Raw genomic sequence first — 16,972 nt, 5'->3', positions numbered from 1 at the left:
TGTGGAATTTTCAGAGTCCGAACGACTTTCTTATATGAAGCGTGACCTATGGTTTTTATCGTCGATTTGGGTTGAGTTAGGCGAGATACTACTTCCTACGAAGTTTCCCGTTCATATCTTCCCTAATTTTTGAAAAAAAGAAAATTATGTCTCCGAACCTCACATTTTACTATATGTGGAATTTTCAGAGTCCGAACGACTTTCTTATATGAAGCGTGACCTATGGTTTTTATCGTCGATTTGGGTGTAATTAGGTGAAATACTACTTCCTACGAAGTTTCCCGTTCATACCTTCCCTAATTTTTGAAAAAAAGAAAATTATGTCTCCGAACCTCACATTTTACTATATGTGGAATTTTCAGAGTCCGAACGACTTTCTTATATGAAGCGTGACCTATGGTTTTTATCGTCGATTTGGGTGTAATTAGGTGAAATACTACTTCCTACGAAGTTTCCCGTTCATACCTTCCCTAGTTTTTGAAAAAAAGAAAATTATGTCTCCGAACCTCACATTTTACTATATGTGGAATTTTCAGAGTCCGAACGACTTTCTTATATGAAGCGTGACCTATTGTTTTTATCGTCGATTTGGGTGTAATTAGGTGAAATACTACTTCCTACGAAGTTTCCCGTTCATACCTTCCCTAGTTTTTGAAAAAAAGAAAATTATGTCTCCGAACCTCACATTTTACTATATGTGGAATTTTCAGAGTCCGAACGACTTTCTTATATGAAGCGTGACCTATGGTTTTTATCGTCGATTTGGGTTGAGTTAGGTGAGATACTACTTCCTACGAAGTTTCCTGTTCATACCTTCCCTAGTTTTTGAAAAAAAGAAAATTATGTCTCCGAACCTCACATTTTACTATATGTGGAATTTTCAGAGTCCGAACGACTTTCTTATATGAAGCGTGACCTATGGTTTTTATCGTCGATTTGGGTTGAGTTAGGCGAGATACTACTTCCTACGAAGTTTCCCGTTCATACCCTCCCTAATTTTTGAAAAAAAGAAAATTATGTCTCCGAACCTCACATTTTACTATATGTGGAATTTTCAGAGTCCGAACGACTTTCTTATATGAAGCGTGACCTATGGTTTTTATCGTCGATTTGGGTGTAATTAGGTGAAATACTACTTCCTACGAAGTTTCCCGTTCATACCTTCCCTAATTTTTGAAAAAAAGAAAATTATGTCTCCGAACCTCACATTTTACTATATGTGGAATTTTCAGAGTCCGAACGACTTTCTTATATGAAGCGTGACCTATGGTTTTTATCGTCGATTTGGGTGTAATTAGGTGAAATACTACTTCCTACGAAGTTTCCCGTTCATACCTTCCCTAGTTTTTGAAAAAAAGAAAATTATGTCTCCGAACCTCACATTTTACTATATGTGGAATTTTCAGAGTCCGAACGACTTTCTTATATGAAGCGTGACCTATTGTTTTTATCGTCGATTTGGGTGTAATTAGGTGAAATACTACTTCCTACGAAGTTTCCCGTTCATACCTTCCCTAGTTTTTGAAAAAAAGAAAATTATGTCTCCGAACCTCACATTTTACTATATGTGGAATTTTCAGAGTCCGAACGACTTTCTTATATGAAGCGTGACCTATGGTTTTTATCGTCGATTTGGGTGTAATTAGGTGAAATACTACTTCCTACGAAGTTTCCTGTTCATACCTTCCCTAGTTTTTGAAAAAAAGAAAATTATGTCTCCGAACCTCACATTTTACTATATGTGGAATTTTCAGAGTCCGAACGACTTTCTTATATGAAGCGTGACCTATGGTTTTTATCGTCGATTTGGGTTGAGTTAGGCGAGATACTACTTCCTACGAAGTTTCCCGTTCATACCTTCCCTAGTTTTTGAAAAATAAGAAAATCATATTTTACTATATGTGGAATTTTCAGAGTCCGAACGACTTTCTTATATGAAGCGTGACCTATGGTTTTTATCGTCGATTTGGGTGTAATTAGGTGAAATACTACTTCCTACGAAGTTTCCCGTTCATACCTTCCCTAGTTTTTGAAAAAAAGAAAATTATGTCTCCGAACCTCACATTTTACTATATGTGGAATTTTCAGAGTCCGAACGACTTTCTTATATGAAGCGTGACCTATGGTTTTTATCGTCGATTTGGATTGAGTTAGGTGAGATACTACTTCCTACGAAGTTTCCCGTTCATACCTTCCCTACTTTTTGAAAAAAAGAAAATTATGTCTCCGAACCTCACATTTTACTATATGTGGAATTTTCAGAGTCCGAACGACTTTCTTATATGAAGCGTGACCTATGGTTTTTATCGTCGATTTGGGTTGAGTTAGGTGAGATACTACTTCCTACGAAGTTTCCTGTTCATACCTTCCCTAGTTTTTGAAAAAAAGAAAATTATGTCTCCGAACCTCACATTTTACTATATGTGGAATTTTCAGAGTCCGAACGACTTTCTTATATGAAGCGTGACCTATGGTTTTTATCGTCGATTTGGGTTGAGTTAGGCGAGATACTACTTCCTACGAAGTTTCCCGTTCATACCTTCCCTAGTTTTTGAAAAATAAGAAAATCATATTTTACTATATGTGGAATTTTCAGAGTCCGAACGACTTTCTTATATGAAGCGTGACCTATGGTTTTTATCGTCGATTTGGGTGTAATTAGGTGAAATACTACTTCCTACGAAGTTTCCCGTTCATACCTTCCCTAATTTTTGAAAAAAAGAAAATTATGTCTCCGAACCTCACATTTTACTATATGTGGAATTTTCAGAGTCCGAACGACTTTCTTATATGAAGCGTGACCTATGGTTTTTATCGTCGATTTGGGTTGAGTTAGGTGAGATACTACTTCCTACGAAGTTTCCCGTTCATACCCTCCCTAATTTTTGAAAAAAAGAAAATTATGTCTCCGAACCTCACATTTTACTATATGTGGAATTTTCAGAGTCCGAACGACTTTCTTATATGAAGCGTGACCTATGGTTTTTATCGTCGATTTGGGTGTAATTAGGTGAAATACTACTTCCTACGAAGTTTCCCGTTCATACCTTCCCTAATTTTTGAAAAAAAGAAAATTATGTCTCCGAACCTCACATTTTACTATATGTGGAATTTTCAGAGTCCGAACGACTTTCTTATATGAAGCGTGACCTATGGTTTTTATCGTCGATTTGGGTTGAGTTAGGTGAGATACTACTTCCTACGAAGTTTCCCGTTCATACCTTCCATAGTTTTTGAAAAATAAGAAAATCATATTTTACTATATGTGGAATTTTCAGAGTCCGAACGACTTTCTTATATGAAGCGTGACCTATGGTTTTTATCGTCGATTTGGGTGTAATTAGGTGAGATACTACTTCCTACGAAGTTTCCCGTTCATACCCTCCCTAATTTTTGAAAAAAAGAAAATTATGTCTCCGAACCTCACATTTTACTTTATGTGGAATTTTCAGAGTCCGAACGACTTTCTTATATGAAGCGTGACCTATGGTTTTTATCGTCGATTTGGGTGTAATTAGGTGAAATACTACTTCCTACGAAGTTTCCCGTTCATACCTTCCCTAATTTTTGAAAAAAAGAAAATTATGTCTCCGAACCTCACATTTTACTATATGTGGAATTTTCAGAGTCCGAACGACTTTCTTATATGAAGCGTGACCTATGGTTTTTATCGTCGATTTGGGTGTAATTAGGTGAATTACTACTACCTTCGAAGTTTCCCGTTCATACCTTCCCTAATTTTTGAAAAAAAGAAAATTATGTCTCCGAACCTCACATTTTACTATATGTGGAATTTTCAGAGTCCGAACGACTTTCTTATATGAAGGGTGACCTATGGTTTTTATCGTCGATTTGGGTTGAGTTAGGTGAGATACTACTTCCTACGAAGTTTCCCGTTCATACCTTCCCTAGTTTTTGAAAAATAAGAAAATCATATTTTACTATATGTTGAATTTTCAGAGTCCGAACGACTTTCTTATATGAAGCGTGACCTATGGTTTTTATCGTCGATTTGGGTGTAATTAGGTGAGATACTACTTCCTACGAAGTTTCCCGTTCATACCCTCCCTAATTTTTGAAAAAAAGAAAATTATGTCTCCGAACCTCACATTTTACTATATGTGGAATTTTCAGAGTCCGAACGACTTTCTTATATGAAGCGTGACCTATGGTTTTTATCGTCGATTTGGGTGTAATTACGTGAAATACTACTTCCTACGAAGTTTTCCGTTCATACCTTCCCTAATTTTTGAAAAAAAGAAAATTATGTCTCCGAACCTCACATTTTACTATATGTGGAATTTTCAGAGTCCGAACGACTTTCTTATATGAAGCGTGACCTATGGTTTTTATCGTCGATTTGGGTGTAATTAGGTGAAATACTACTTCCTACGAAGTTTCCTGTTCATACCTTCCCTAGTTTTTGAAAAAAAGAAAATTATGTCTCCGAACCTCACATTTTACTATATGTGGAATTTTCAGAGTCCGAACGACTTTCTTATATGAAGCGTGACCTATGGTTTTTATCGTCGATTTGGGTTGAGTTAGGCGAGATACTACTTCCTACGAAGTTTCCCGTTCATACCTTCCCTAGTTTTTGAAAAATAAGAAAATCATATTTTACTATATGTGGAATTTTCAGAGTCCGAACGACTTTCTTATATGAAGCGTGACCTATGGTTTTTATCGTCGATTTGGGTGTAATTAGGTGAAATACTACTTCCTACGAAGTTTCCCGTTCATACCTTCCCTAATTTTTGAAAAAAAGAAAATTATGTCTCCGAACCTCACATTTTACTATATGTGGAATTTTCAGAGTCCGAACGACTTTCTTATATGAAGCGTGACCTATGGTTTTTATCGTCGATTTGGGTTGAGTTAGGTGAGATACTACTTCCTACGAAGTTTCCTGTTCATACCTTCCCTAGTTTTTGAAAAAAAGAAAATTATGTCTCCGAACCTCACATTTTACTATATGTGGAATTTTCAGAGTCCGAACGACTTTCTTATATGAAGCGTGACCTATGGTTTTTATCGTCGATTTGGGTTGAGTTAGGCGAGATACTACTTCCTACGAAGTTTCCCGTTCATACCTTCCCTAGTTTTTGAAAAATAAGAAAATCATATTTTACTATATGTGGAATTTTCAGAGTCCGAACGACTTTCTTATATGAAGCGTGACCTATGGTTTTTATCGTCGATTTGGGTGTAATTAGGTGAAATACTACTTCCTACGAAGTTTCCCGTTCATACCTTCCCTAATTTTTGAAAAAAAGAAAATTATGTCTCCGAACCTCACATTTTACTATATGTGGAATTTTCAGAGTCCGAACGACTTTCTTATATGAAGCGTGACCTATGGTTTTTATCGTCGATTTGGGTTGAGTTAGGCGAGATACTACTTCCTACGAAGTTTCCCGTTCATACCCTCCCTAATTTTTGAAAAAAAGAAAATTATGTCTCCGAACCTCACATTTTACTATATGTGGAATTTTCAGAGTCCGAACGACTTTCTTATATGAAGCGTGACCTATGGTTTTTATCGTCGATTTGGGTGTAATTAGGTGAAATACTACTTCCTACGAAGTTTCCCGTTCATACCTTCCCTAATTTTTGAAAAAAAGAAAATTATGTCTCCGAACCTCACATTTTACTATATGTGGAATTTTCAGAGTCCGAACGACTTTCTTATATGAAGCGTGACCTATGGTTTTTATCGTCGATTTGGGTTGAGTTAGGTGAGATACTACTTCCTACGAAGTTTCCCGTTCATACCTTCCCTAGTTTTTGAAAAATAAGAAAATCATATTTTACTATATGTGGAATTTTCAGAGTCCGAACGACTTTCTTATATGAAGCGTGACCTATGGTTTTTATCGTCGATTTGGGTGTAATTAGGTGAGATACTACTTCCTACGAAGTTTCCCGTTCATACCCTCCCTAATTTTTGAAAAAAAGAAAATTATGTCTCCGAACCTCACATTTTACTATATGTGGAATTTTCAGAGTCCGAACGACTTTCTTATATGAAGCGTGACCTATGGTTTTTATCGTCGATTTGGGTGTAATTAGGTGAAATACTACTTCCTACGAAGTTTCCCGTTCATACCTTCCCTAATTTTTGAAAAAAAGAAAATTATGTCTCCGAACCTCACATTTTACTATATGTGGAATTTTCAGAGTCCGAACGACTTTCTTATATGAAGCGTGACCTATGGTTTTTATCGTCGATTTGGGTGTAATTAGGTGAATTACTACTACCTTCGAAGTTTCCCGTTCATACCTTCCCTAATTTTTGAAAAAAAGAAAATTATGTCTCCGAACCTCACATTTTACTATATGTGGAATTTTCAGAGTCCGAACGACTTTCTTATATGAAGCGTGACCTATGGTTTTTATCGTCGATTTGGGTGTAATTAGGTGAAATACTACTTCCTACGAAGTTTCCCGTTCATACCTTCCCTAGTTTTTGAAAAAAAGAAAATTATGTCTCCGAACCTCACATTTTACTATATGTGGAATTTTCAGAGTCCGAACGACTTTCTTATATGAAGCGTGACCTATTGTTTTTATCGTCGATTTGGGTGTAATTAGGTGAAATACTACTTCCTACGAAGTTTCCCGTTCATACCTTCCCTAGTTTTTGAAAAAAAGAAAATTATGTCTCCGAACCTCACATTTTACTATATGTGGAATTTTCAGAGTCCGAACGACTTTCTTATATGAAGCGTGACCTATGGTTTTTATCGTCGATTTGGGTTGAGTTGGGTGAGATACTACTTCCTACGAAGTTTCCCGTTCATACCTTCCCTAGTTTTTGAAAAAAAGAAAATTATGTCTCCGAACCTCACATTTTACTATATGTGGAATTTTCAGAGTCCGAACGACTTTCTTATATGAAGCGTGACCTATGGTTTTTATCGTCGATTTGGGTTGAGTTAGGCGAGATACTACTTCCTACGAAGTTTCCCGTTCATACCTTCCCTAGTTTTTGAAAAATAAGAAAATCATATTTTACTATATGTGGAATTTTCAGAGTCCGAACGACTTTCTTATATGAAGCGTGACCTATGGTTTTTATCGTCGATTTGGGTGTAATTAGGTGAAATACTACTTCCTACGAAGTTTCCCGTTCATACCTTCCCTAATTTTTGAAAAAAAGAAAATTATGTCTCCGAACCTCACATTTTACTATATGTGGAATTTTCAGAGTCCGAACGACTTTCTTATATGAAGCGTGACCTATGGTTTTTATCGTCGATTTGGGTTGAGTTAGGTGAGATACTACTTCCTACGAAGTTTCCCGTTCATACCTTCCCTAGTTTTTGAAAAATAAGAAAATCATATTTTACTATATGTGGAATTTTCAGAGTCCGAACGACTTTCTTATATGAAGCGTGACCTATGGTTTTTATCGTCGATTTGGGTGTAATTAGGTGAAATACTACTTCCTACGAAGTTTCCTGTTCATACCTTCCCTAGTTTTTGAAAAAAAGAAAATTATGTCTCCGAACCTCACATTTTACTATATGTGGAATTTTCAGAGTCCGAACGACTTTCTTATATGAAGCGTGACCTATGGTTTTTATCGTCGATTTGGGTTGAGTTAGGCGAGATACTACTTCCTACGAAGTTTCCCGTTCATACCTTCCCTAGTTTTTGAAAAATAAGAAAATCATATTTTACTATATGTGGAATTTTCAGAGTCCGAACGACTTTCTTATATGAAGCGTGACCTATGGTTTTTATCGTCGATTTGGGTGTAATTAGGTGAAATACTACTTCCTACGAAGTTTCCCGTTCATACCTTCCCTAATTTTTGAAAAAAAGAAAATTATGTCTCCGAACCTCACATTTTACTATATGTGGAATTTTCAGAGTCCGAACGACTTTCTTATATGAAGCGTGACCTATGGTTTTTATCGTCGATTTGGATTGAGTTAGGTGAGATACTACTTCCTACGAAGTTTCCCGTTCATACCTTCCCTAGTTTTTGAAAAAAAGAAAATTATGTCTCCGAACCTCACATTTTACTATATGTGGAATTTTCAGAGTCCGAACGACTTTCTTATATGAAGCGTGACCTATGGTTTTTATCGTCGATTTGGGTTGAGTTAGGCGAGATACTACTTCCTACGAAGTTTCCCGTTCATACCTTCCCTAGTTTTTGAAAAATAAGAAAATCATATTTTACTATATGTGGAATTTTCAGAGTCCGAACGACTTTCTTATATGAAGCGTGACCTATGGTTTTTATCGTCGATTTGGGTGTAATTAGGTGAAATACTACTTCCTACGAAGTTTCCCGTTCATACCTTCCCTAATTTTTGAAAAAAAGAAAATTATGTCTCCGAACCTCACATTTTACTATATGTGGAATTTTCAGAGTCCGAACGACTTTCTTATATGAAGCGTGACCTATGGTTTTTATCGTCGATTTGGGTTGAGTTAGGTGAGATACTACTTCCTACGAAGTTTCCCGTTCATACCTTCCCTAGTTTTTGAAAAATAAGAAAATCATATTTTACTATATGTGGAATTTTCAGAGTCCGAACGACTTTCTTATATGAAGCGTGACCTATGGTTTTTTATCGTCGATTTGGGTGTAATTAGGTGAAATACTACTTCCTACGAAGTTTCCTGTTCATACCTTCCCTAGTTTTTGAAAAAAAGAAAATTATGTCTCCGAACCTCACATTTTACTATATGTGGAATTTTCAGAGTCCGAACGAATTTCTTATATGAAGCGTGACCTATGGTTTTTATCGTCGATTTGGGTTGAGTTAGGCGAGATACTACTTCCTACGAAGTTTCCCGTTCATACCTTCCCTAGTTTTTGAAAAATAAGAAAATCATATTTTACTATATGTGGAATTTTCAGAGTCCGAACGACTTTCTTATATGAAGCGTGACCTATGGTTTTTATCGTCGATTTGGGTGTAATTAGGTGAAATACTACTTCCTACGAAGTTTCCCGTTCATACCTTCCCTAATTTTTGAAAAAAAGAAAATTATGTCTCCGAACCTCACATTTTACTATATGTGGAATTTTCAGAGTCCGAACGACTTTCTTATATGAAGCGTGACCTATGGTTTTTATCGTCGATTTGGATTGAGTTAGGTGAGATACTACTTCCTACGAAGTTTCCCGTTCATACCTTCCCTACTTTTTGAAAAAAAGAAAATTATGTCTCCGAACCTCACATTTTACTATATGTGGAATTTTCAGAGTCCGAACGACTTTCTTATATGAAGCGTGACCTATGGTTTTTATCGTCGATTTGGGTTGAGTTAGGTGAGATACTACTTCCTACGAAGTTTCCTGTTCATACCTTCCCTAGTTTTTGAAAAAAAGAAAATTATGTCTCCGAACCTCACATTTTACTATATGTGGAATTTTCAGAGTCCGAACGACTTTCTTATATGAAGCGTGACCTATGGTTTTTATCGTCGATTTGGGTTGAGTTAGGCGAGATACTACTTCCTACGAAGTTTCCCGTTCATACCTTCCCTAGTTTTTGAAAAATAAGAAAATCATATTTTACTATATGTGGAATTTTCAGAGTCCGAACGACTTTCTTATATGAAGCGTGACCTATGGTTTTTATCGTCGATTTGGGTGTAATTAGGTGAAATACTACTTCCTACGAAGTTTCCCGTTCATACCTTCCCTAATTTTTGAAAAAAAGAAAATTATGTCTCCGAACCTCACATTTTACTATATGTGGAATTTTCAGAGTCCGAACGACTTTCTTATATGAAGCGTGACCTATGGTTTTTATCGTCGATTTGGGTTGAGTTAGGTGAGATACTACTTCCTACGAAGTTTCCCGTTCATACCCTCCCTAATTTTTGAAAAAAAGAAAATTATGTCTCCGAACCTCACATTTTACTATATGTGGAATTTTCAGAGTCCGAACGACTTTCTTATATGAAGCGTGACCTATGGTTTTTATCGTCGATTTGGGTGTAATTAGGTGAAATACTACTTCCTACGAAGTTTCCCGTTCATACCTTCCCTAATTTTTGAAAAAAAGAAAATTATGTCTCCGAACCTCACATTTTACTATATGTGGAATTTTCAGAGTCCGAACGACTTTCTTATATGAAGCGTGACCTATGGTTTTTATCGTCGATTTGGGTTGAGTTAGGTGAGATACTACTTCCTACGAAGTTTCCCGTTCATACCTTCCCTAGTTTTTGAAAAATAAGAAAATCACATTTTACTATATGTGGAATTTTCAGAGTCCGAACGACTTTCTTATATGAAGCGTGACCTATGGTTTTTATCGTCGATTTGGGTGTAATTAGGTGAAATACTACTACCTTCGAAGTTTCCCGTTCATACCTTCCCTAATTTTTGAAAAAAAGAAAATTATGTCTCCGAACCTCACATTTTACTATATGTGGAATTTTCAGAGTCCGAACGACTTTCTTATATGAAGGGTGACCTATGGTTTTTATCGTCGATTTGGGTTGAGTTAGGTGAGATACTACTTCCTACGAAGTTTCCCGTTCATACCTTCCCTAGTTTTTGAAAAATAAGAAAATCATATTTTACTATATGTTGAATTTTCAGAGTCCGAACGACTTTCTTATATGAAGCGTGACCTATGGTTTTTATCGTCGATTTGGGTGTAATTAGGTGAGATACTACTTCCTACGAAGTTTCCCGTTCATACCCTCCCTAATTTTTGAAAAAAAGAAAATTATGTCTCCGAACCTCACATTTTACTATATGTGGAATTTTCAGAGTCCGAACGACTTTCTTATATGAAGCGTGACCTATGGTTTTTATCGTCGATTTGGGTGTAATTACGTGAAATACTACTTCCTACGAAGTTTTCCGTTCATACCTTCCCTAATTTTTGAAAAAAAGAAAATTATGTCTCCGAACCTCACATTTTACTATATGTGGAATTTTCAGAGTCCGAACGACTTTCTTATATGAAGCGTGACCTATGGTTTTTATCGTCGATTTGGGTGTAATTAGGTGAAATACTACTTCCTACGAAGTTTCCCGTTCATACCTTCCCTAATTTTTGAAAAAAAGAAAATTATGTCTCCGAACCTCACATTTTACTATATGTGGAATTTTCAGAGTCCGAACGACTTTCTTATATGAAGCGTGACCTATGGTTTTTATCGTCGATTTGGGTGTAATTAGGTGAAATACTACTTCCTACGAAGTTTCCCGTTCATACCTTCCCTAGTTTTTGAAAAAAAGAAAATTATGTCTCCGAACCTCACATTTTACTATATGTGGAATTTTCAGAGTCCGAACGACTTTCTTATATGAAGCGTGACCTATGGTTTTTATCGTCGATTTGGGTTGAGTTAGGTGAGATACTACTTCCTACGAAGTTTCCCGTTCATATCTTCCCTAATTTTTGAAAAAAAGAAAATTATGTCTCCGAACCTCACATTTTACTATATGTGGAATTTTCAGAGTCCGAACGACTTTCTTATATGAAGCGTGACCTATGGTTTTTATCGTCGATTTGGGTTGAGTTAGGTGAGATACTACTTCCTACGAAGTTTCCCGTTCATATCTTCCCTAATTTTTGAAAAAAAGAAAATTATGTCTCCGAACCTCACATTTTACTATATGTGGAATTTTCAGAGTCCGAACGACTTTCTTATATGAAGGGTGACCTATGGTTTTTATCGTCGATTTGGGTTGAGTTAGGTGAGATACTACTTCCTACGAAGTTTCCCGTTCATACCTTCCCTAGTTTTTGAAAAATAAGAAAATCATATTTTACTATATGTTGAATTTTCAGAGTCCGAACGACTTTCTTATATGAAGCGTGACCTATGGTTTTTATCGTCGATTTGGGTGTAATTAGGTGAGATACTACTTCCTACGAAGTTTCCCGTTCATACCCTCCCTAATTTTTGAAAAAAAGAAAATTATGTCTCCGAACCTCACATTTTACTATATGTGGAATTTTCAGAGTCCGAACGACTTTCTTATATGAAGCGTGACCTATGGTTTTTATCGTCGATTTGGGTGTAATTACGTGAAATACTACTTCCTACGAAGTTTTCCGTTCATACCTTCCCTAATTTTTGAAAAAAAGAAAATTATGTCTCCGAACCTCACATTTTACTATATGTGGAATTTTCAGAGTCCGAACGACTTTCTTATATGAAGCGTGACCTATGGTTTTTATCGTCGATTTGGGTGTAATTAGGTGAAATACTACTTCCTACGAAGTTTCCCGTTCATACCTTCCCTAATTTTTGAAAAAAAGAAAATTATGTCTCCGAACCTCACATTTTACTATATGTGGAATTTTCAGAGTCCGAACGACTTTCTTATATGAAGCGTGACCTATGGTTTTTATCGTCGATTTGGGTGTAATTAGGTGAAATACTACTTCCTACGAAGTTTCCCGTTCATACCTTCCCTAGTTTTTGAAAAAAAGAAAATTATGTCTCCGAACCTCACATTTTACTATATGTGGAATTTTCAGAGTCCGAACGACTTTCTTATATGAAGCGTGACCTATGGTTTTTATCGTCGATTTGGGTTGAGTTAGGTGAGATACTACTTCCTACGAAGTTTCCCGTTCATATCTTCCCTAATTTTTGAAAAAAAGAAAATTATGTCTCCGAACCTCACATTTTACTATATGTGGAATTTTCAGAGTCCGAACGACTTTCTTATATGAAGCGTGACCTATGGTTTTTATCGTCGATTTGGGTTGAGTTAGGTGAGATACTACTTCCTACGAAGTTTCCCGTTCATATCTTCCCTAATTTTTGAAAAAAAGAAAATTATGTCTCCGAACCTCACATTTTACTATATGTGGAATTTTCAGAGTCCGAACGACTTTCTTATATGAAGCGTGACCTATGGTTTTTATCGTCGATTTGGGTTGAGTTAGGCGAGATACTACTTCCTACGAAGTTTCCCGTTCATACCTTCCCTAGTTTTTGAAAAATAAGAAAATCATATTTTACTATATGTGGAATTTTCAGAGTCCGAACGACTTTCTTATATGAAGCGTGACCTATGGTTTTTATCGTCGATTTGGGTGTAATTAGGTGAAATACTACTTCCTACGAAGTTTCCCGTTCATACCTTCCCTAGTTTTTGAAAAAAAGAAAATTATGTCTCCGAACCTCACATTTTACTATATGTGGAATTTTCAGAGTCCGAACGACTTTCTTATATGAAGCGTGACCTATTGTTTTTATCGTCGATTTGGGTGTAATTAGGTGAAATACTACTTCCTACGAAGTTTCCCGTTCATACCTTCCCTAGTTTTTGAAAAAAAGAAAATTATGTCTCCGAACCTCACATTTTACTATATGTGGAATTTTCAGAGTCCGAACGACTTTCTTATATGAAGCGTGACCTATGGTTTTTATCGTCGATTTGGGTTGAGTTAGGTGAGATACTACTTCCTACGAAGTTTCCCGTTCATACCTTCCCTAGTTTTTGAAAAAAAGAAAATTATGTCTCCGAACCTCACATTTTACTATATGTGGAATTTTCAGAGTCCGAACGACTTTCTTATATGAAGCGTGACCTATGGTTTTTATCGTCGATTTGGGTTGAGTTAGGCGAGATACTACTTCCTACGAAGTTTCCCGTTCATACCTTCCCTAGTTTTTGAAAAATAAGAAAATCATATTTTACTATATGTGGAATTTTCAGAGTCCGAACGACTTTCTTATATGAAGCGTGACCTATGGTTTTTATCGTCGATTTGGGTGTAATTAGGTGAAATACTACTTCCTACGAAGTTTCCCGTTCATACCTTCCCTAATTTTTGAAAAAAAGAAAATTATGTCTCCGAACCTCACATTTTACTATATGTGGAATTTTCAGAGTCCGAACGACTTTCTTATATGAAGCGTGACCTATGGTTTTTATCGTCGATTTGGGTGTAGTTAGGTGAGATACTACTTCCTACGAAGTTTCCCGTTCATACCTTCCCTAGTTTTTGAAAAATAAGAAAATCATATTTTACTATATGTGGAATTTTCAGAGTCCGAACGACTTTCTTATATGAAGCGTGACCTATGGTTTTTATCGTCGATTTGGGTGTAATTAGGTGAAATACTACTTCCTACGAAGTTTCCTGTTCATACCTTCCCTAGTTTTTGAAAAAAAGAAAATTATGTCTCCGAACCTCACATTTTACTATATGTGGAATTTTCAGAGTCCGAACGACTTTCTTATATGAAGCGTGACCTATGGTTTTTATCGTCGATTTGGGTTGAGTTAGGCGAGATACTACTTCCTACGAAGTTTCCCGTTCATACCTTCCCTAGTTTTTGAAAAATAAGAAAATCATATTTTACTATATGTGGAATTTTCAGAGTCCGAACGACTTTCTTATATGAAGCGTGACCTATGGTTTTTATCGTCGATTTGGGTGTAATTAGGTGAAATACTACTTCCTACGAAGTTTCCCGTTCATACCTTCCCTAATTTTTGAAAAAAAGAAAATTATGTCTCCGAACCTCACATTTTACTATATGTGGAATTTTCAGAGTCCGAACGACTTTCTTATATGAAGCGTGACCTATGGTTTTTATCGTCGATTTGGATTGAGTTAGGTGAGATACTACTTCCTACGAAGTTTCCCGTTCATACCTTCCCTACTTTTTGAAAAAAAGAAAATTATGTCTCCGAACCTCACATTTTACTATATGTGGAATTTTCAGAGTCCGAACGACTTTCTTATATGAAGCGTGACCTATGGTTTTTATCGTCGATTTGGGTTGAGTTAGGTGAGATACTACTTCCTACGAAGTTTCCTGTTCATACCTTCCCTAGTTTTTGAAAAAAAGAAAATTATGTCTCCGAACCTCACATTTTACTATATGTGGAATTTTCAGAGTCCGAACGACTTTCTTATATGAAGCGTGACCTATGGTTTTTATCGTCGATTTGGGTTGAGTTAGGCGAGATACTACTTCCTACGAAGTTTCCCGTTCATACCTTCCCTAGTTTTTGAAAAATAAGAAAATCATATTTTACTATATGTGGAATTTTCAGAGTCCGAACGACTTTCTTATATGAAGCGTGACCTATGGTTTTTATCGTCGATTTGGGTGTAATTAGGTGAAATACTACTTCCTACGAAGTTTCCCGTTCATACCTTCCCTAATTTTTGAAAAAAAGAAAATTATGTCTCCGAACCTCACATTTTACTATATGTGGAATTTTCAGAGTCCGAACGACTTTCTTATATGAAGCGTGACCTATGGTTTTTATCGTCGATTTGGGTTGAGTTAGGTGAGATACTACTTCCTACGAATTTTCCCGTTCATACCCTCCCTAATTTTTGAAAAAAAGAAAATTATGTCTCCGAACCTCACATTTTACTATATGTGGAATTTTCAGAGTCCGAACGACTTTCTTATATGAAGCGTGACCTATGGTTTTTATCGTCGATTTGGGTGTAATTAGGTGAAATACTACTTCCTACGAAGTTTCCCGTTCATACCTTCCCTAATTTTTGAAAAAAAGAAAATTATGTCTCCGAACCTCACATTTTACTATATGTGGAATTTTCAGAGTCCGAACGACTTTCTTATATGAAGCGTGACCTATGGTTTTTATCGTCGATTTGGGTTGAGTTAGGTGAGATACTACTTCCTACGAAGTTTCCCGTTCATACCTTCCCTAGTTTTTGAAAAATAAGAAAATCATATTTTACTATATGTGGAATTTTCAGAGTCCGAACGACTTTCTTATATGAAGCGTGACCTATGGTTTTTATCGTCGATTTGGGTGTAATTAGGTGAAATACTACTTCCTACGAAGTTTCCCGTTCATACCCTCCCTAATTTTTGAAAAAAAGAAAATTATGTCTCCGAACCTCACATTTTACTATATGTGGAATTTTCAGAGTCCGAACGACTTTCTTATATGAAGCGTGACCTATGGTTTTTATCGTCGATTTGGGTGTAATTAGGTGAAATACTACTTCCTACGAAGTTTCCCGTTCATACCTTCCCTAATTTTTGAAAAAAAGAAAATTATGTCTCCGAACCTCACATTTTACTATATGTGGAATTTTCAGAGTCCGAACGACTTTCTTATATGAAGCGTGACCTATGGTTTTTATCGTCGATTTGGGTGTAATTAGGTGAATTACTACTACCTTCGAAGTTTCCCGTTCATACCTTCCCTAATTTTTGAAAAAAAGAAAATTATGTCTCCGAACCTCACATTTTACTATATGTGGAATTTTCAGAGTCCGAACGACTTTCTTATATGAAGGGTGACCTATGGTTTTTATCGTCGATTTGGGTTGAGTTAGGTGAGATACTACTTCCTACGAAGTTTCCCGTTCATACCTTCCCTAGTTTTTGAAAAATAAGAAAATCATATTTTACTATATGTTGAATTTTCAGAGTCCGAACGACTTTCTTATATGAAGCGTGACCTATGGTTTTTATCGTCGATTTGGGTGTAATTAGGTGAGATACTACTTCTTACGAAGTTTCCCGTTCATACCCTCCCTAATTTTTGAAAAAAAGAAAATTATGTCTCCGAACCTCACATTTTACTATATGTGGAATTTTCAGAGTCCGAACGACTTTCTTATATGAAGCGTGACCTATGGTTTTTATCGTCGATTTGGGTGTAATTACGTGAAATACTACTTCCTACGAAGTTTTCCGTTCATACCTTCCCTAATTTTTGAAAAAAAGAAAATTATGTCTCCGAACCTCACATTTTACTATATGTGGAATTTTCAGAGTCCGAACGACTTTCTTATATGAAGCGTGACCTATGGTTTTTATCGTCGATTTGGGTGTAATTAGGTGAAATACTACTTCCTACGAAGTTTCCCGTTCATACCTTCCCTAATTTTTGAAAAAAAGAAAATTATGTCTCCGAACCTCACATTTTACTATATGTGGAATTTTCAGAGTCCGAACGACTTTCTTATATGAAGCGTGACCTATGGTTTTTATCGTCGATTTGGGTGTAATTAGG

This window comes from Coccinella septempunctata, chromosome 6 (assembly GCF_907165205.1).
Source record: "Coccinella septempunctata chromosome 6, icCocSept1.1, whole genome shotgun sequence".
In the NCBI taxonomy this organism is placed as follows: domain Eukaryota; kingdom Metazoa; phylum Arthropoda; class Insecta; order Coleoptera; family Coccinellidae; genus Coccinella; species Coccinella septempunctata.
Note: the sequence above shows the minus strand (reverse complement) of the source record.